Consider the following 5,135-nt stretch of genomic DNA (forward strand, 5'->3'; position numbering starts at 1 on the left):
TAACTCTTGATTAAAACAAATAGAGACAATGCATGCTAGCATGGGGAGCAAAATAGTTTACATCAAGAAAAGACACTTAGGCATGGGAAGTTAAGGGGCAGGGGCAGATATAGGATCTGTTTTGGTTCGAGGCAGACCTTAGAGGTCTCTTGTGGGTTATAAATAGGCTTATTTAGAACAAAAAAGGGGGCTGAACACTGGGATTTCAGATTTTAAAAAAAACAAATACTGGGATGGTCTTTCAACCTTTAGAAGGTCAGTTTATTTTCAGAGCACATAGGCTGGATTTTTCACACAATAAGTCCAGAGAATAGAGTTGAATAGGCTGGCTTTTTTTTTTACCCTAAGAAGCTAAGTAATCAGAAGGTCATTTCTAGGCTGAAACTTTAAGATACTTCAGAGAGATATAGAGTGAGATTTGGCTGAAATTTGAACATAATTTCCAGAGATATTGAGGGTTTGAGGCTGAGCTTTACACTAAGAGCCTGGATTGTTTCTCTTTGAGCTTTCGAAAATCAGAGGCTACTGTCTTTTTGCATTTGGTTCCTTCTCTGCTTTGCTTGTGCTTGTTTTTTTGGTATTGCTGGGCTGCAAACTGGATTTCCTGCTTGGTTTTAAAAATCTGTCACTGGTTTTTGTTGCTGTTGATTGCTGGTTTCTGTTGTTGTTGTTGCTGTGAATGCTACTGCTGCACTGATCATTCTTTTTCTTCTTTTGGCTTTCCCAATACCAGGTACACAACTGATACACTGTCAATGTAAGTTGAAAGTTGAAACATGAATATAGAAATGAAGAGCTGAAGTTGCCTCTTTCGAATTTGTTTTAGTTGTATATTGAACATTAAGTTGTATATATAATAGTTCATGTCTTCTATTAGGATAATGAAGGTAGTTATCATGTATAATTAGACATCCACATATGGTAACTTAATGGCTCATCATCTGTGTATGCCGGTAGCTAGAAAAGAAGTGATGGTGTAGTAAGCAATATCTTGATTATTTCAGTTGTGTCTGTTGAGTAGCATATCTTCCAAACGTACGTTAGGCACTAAACTGTCCATTGCTAGATAATCTCACCTCATTTAGCAGGCTGCCTTGTTATAACTTGCAACAATACCGTTAGAGTAGATAGCACAGGTTTACATTTCAGCCTTATAAATGCCGAGCCTGAGTCGAATGAACTAACCAGGCCCCTATCGGAAGAGAAGTGGCCCAGGTCCAGTCAATACTGTGTGCGTTGGGTTTGGGCCCATAATATCCAAACGACTGCCCATATACACGTTCATGTTTCGGATTTTGCGAATCATATTTGGAACCCAACTATAACTAACTCGTAAGCATATAAATAAAGTTGGACCCTTTTCTTCTTTCATTTTTAGAGACAAACTTAATAGAAAACATAGCCATTATAGGACGACCTTTAAAATAAAATGAGGCGCGCCTCGCCAAATAAATTACAAATCGCGGGGGCCCTCAATAAACACATAACCATTGGTTAGACTTTGGAGTTGGCCGTTTAGTGAATTTTCCCGGCCTTTTTCTAAAATAACAATACGTTAGTCTCTTTAGGACGCATCTTAATTAATCTTACCTTCTTAAATACGGGTGTGCATTTATGTGACCCAAATCCAAATCTCAGCGGAGTCGAAATGTGTCTCTAATCAGGGGTACATTGATTGTGACGTGATTCGAGATGCGTGTCCACGACGTTGCAAATTCCTTTTAAAAAAATAATGAATGAGACGAGCCTCGACAAACAAGAATACTCAAAGTGCGGGGCCCTCAACGGATAGTTATTTCGAATGCATAGATTTCGAGACAGGCCGCATAACGAACTTTACGGCTTTTTCTCAAAATAACAATGGGTTAGTCTTTAGGCGCGTATTTAATAACGTTATTTTTCTAAACTCGGGTATACATTTATATGACCCAAATCCAAATCTCAACGAAGTCGGAACGTATCAAAAATTGCGGGTACATTTATGTGGCGCAATTCGAGATGCATTTTCACAACGTTGCAATTCTTTGAATAAAATAATGATAATGATAAAAGTGGTAAAGGAGTTATAATTTCCATATCAGTGCACAATTGTTAAAACCAGATAATCAAGCCGAATATGACAGTTGAGCGACCGTGCTAGAACCACGAAACTTGGGAATGCCTAACACCTTCTCCCAGGTTAACAGAATTCCTTATCCGGATTTCTGGTTCGCGGACTGTTAATAGAGTCATTCTTTTCCTCGATTCGGGATTAAACTGGTGACTTGGGACACCCTAAATCTCCCAAGTGGCAACTCTGAAATAAATAAACAAATCCCGTTTCGATTATCCTTTAATTGGAAAAACTCCTTCACCCCCCGCGGGGGCGGAAAAAGGAGGTGTGACAGCTCTAGCGACTCCGCTGGGGATGATAACCCAGAACCACTGGTTCAGGGTTAGAAATTCGAGCTTAGAATAATTATTTTATTTGGCTTTGTTTATTATCTGATATTTTCATGTGATATGTGCTCCATGTGCAAAATGATGTGTGTTACCGCTTTGATATTATTTGACTGTATATATAAACTGTGTCGAACCCTTCTCTTCTTACCTCCGGGGATGCTGCTCACTGGTTTGAGACTCACTATTCTATTAGCGTTATACCCAATAAGAAAGAGGTCGGACCAGTTACAAAGCCGGACGATCCCGCGGGTCCCCGGTACGTAGCCCCCTCCTCGACTCGAGTTGTCCGCTCGGGTGCACAGTCTAGAACAAATACCCAGGTTATGAACCTAGAATAACTCAGCTTCATGCCGGATCCCTAGTAGGAGCGTTTGTTTGCATCATGTGCATTTGACTTTGGAGGCTCAACACAGGGGTTGAGTCTGTCTAGGACAGGTGTACCAAAATGACAAAAGACCATCCTGATGCATCCAACTTGTTTCTACTTGTGCATTTATTTGTTTCGGACTTGCATGCTGACCGACTTTTAAGGAAAGAGAAATAGTCGTGTAAGTGTTAAAGAGAGTTAATCGCCTATTTGGGAAAAATCATCAATGTCCGAATAAAATCGAAACTCTGTCGAATTTTTGAGAAAACGAGAAAAAAAAGAGTTTTTGTTTATGAAAAATATTTTTATTTGCCAATAAAAAAGAGTCTTATTTTCAAAAGAAATTTGTTTTATGGGCGAACTACGCTGGTTTGATTCTCACCGGATGTGAGATACGTAGGCAGCCCTAATCGGGTCCAACCTCCCCTTTTGCTAAAATAGCCAAAAAAAATATGTCAAATTTTAATTTCATCATAAAGAAGTCGGGTGACGCTGTTTTGTCAAAACATAGCCGAATGTTTTCGAAAGGGACACCGGAAGGCTGACTTTGCATAAACAGCCACCTTTGGGTCATTTTTTAGATTTGGTCAAGTTGACCCACACAGCCTTAAAAATCTTCGTCCTCGAGGCGCTGAAAGGCCGTGTTTGCAATATTGGGTTTTCTATTTTGAAAAACGAGAAAAGGTCATAAATATGTAGGGTGACGTTGTTTTGTCAAAACGTAGCCGAATGTTCCCGAAAGGGACGCCAGAAGGCTGAATTTGCATAAACAACCACCTTTTGGGTCATTTATTTTTAGATTTTGACCGATGGACCCACACAGTCTTAAATTTTACGTCCCCGAGGCGTTGAAAGGCCATGTTGGCTATATCGGGTTTCCTATTTTGGAAAAAAACATGTCGAATCTTTGTCATAAATAAGCCGGGTAATGCCGCTCATGTCAAATATAGCCAAATGTTCCCAAATGGGACGCTGGAAGGCTGATTTTGCATAAACAACCACCTTTGGTTATGTTTTGATTTTTGACCCTCGCAGCCTTAAAATCTTGTCCCAGAGGCGCTGAAAGGCCGTGTCTGCAATACCGGGTGTTTTATTCTAATTTGAAAAAAAAACAAGAAAAGAGTCATAAATAAGTTGGGTCACGCTGTTTTGTCAAAAATAGCCGAATGTTCTCGAAAGGGACGCCGGAAGGCTGATTTTGCGTAAACGACCATCTTTGGTCATTCTTTTGGGTTGCTACCAGTTATCCCGCACAACCTTAAAATCTTCATCTCCGAAGTGCTGAAAGGTCGTGTTTGCAAAACTAGGTCTTTTATTATTTAAAAAACAAGAAAATAGTTAGTGGTCAAGTGAATACCGTTTGGTTTTTAGTTAAAATAAGTCGGCCCGGCTTCGGTGATGTCTTAAACCGTTCCTGCCGAGATAGCCTTAGAGTATCTTTCAGTCGTCGAAGGGCTATTTTTGTAAAAGAACGAACAAGTTTGTGAAAGGTCGTAAAATAGTCCTTCCCGACCTTAAAATTCATGTGAAATTGAGAAGGGGCCACGTCTGAAAAACAACCATTTGGTTAAAATTGGCATATAGGGGAAGGAATCTGGTTGTTTGTTTTTGAGTTTGTAATTCTTTGATTAGAGTATGCGGGTTATTTGATTTTCGAGACCGTTTGTTGTCTTTTGTCAAAGTCTGTTAGTATGGTCAGTTTTTAAACTTTTGTAATCAAGTTTGTTTTATTATGAAAATTGAAAATTCCAAAAAATGTTTTATTATTATTCATCTTTTATTGGGCACGAACTACGCCTGATCTGATTCGTGCTGGGTCACGATACGTAGGCAATCTCTATAGGATTCGACCGTAATTGAAAAAAAGAGAGAGAGAGAAGAAGAAAAGAGAGGTTTTTGAAACACTCGAAAGAGGCACAAATAAAATAAACCGGGATGATGCATGCGGTCAGAGCAAAAGAATATTAGAAATGGTTAACTGCCTAAGAATATTGCATCCCCCAACGTGCAATTACAATATCTGTTAAGACTCTAACACTAACAAGTTTGTTGTTTTTCCAATCTATATCAGTTAGTTTGTTAAAACGTACTGGCACCGTACCATTATCAAACAAGATCAAAAGGGCCCATACCAGAAAGCATGACTGGCTCAGACAACAGTGTTGAGTTGGAAAAGACGACAAATCAGATGTTGAAAGAGGCCATGGAAAAAATGGAAAAGATGAGGCTGGAAATGAATGAAATGCAGCTAGCCTTAGCTAGAGCCCAAAAGGGGCCTGAACCATATCCGTAACTTATATTCTTCCCCCAGGACACACGCCGGGAT

Source organism: Nicotiana tabacum, chromosome 6 (assembly GCF_000715075.1).
Source record: "Nicotiana tabacum cultivar K326 chromosome 6, ASM71507v2, whole genome shotgun sequence".
NCBI lineage: Eukaryota > Viridiplantae > Streptophyta > Magnoliopsida > Solanales > Solanaceae > Nicotiana > Nicotiana tabacum.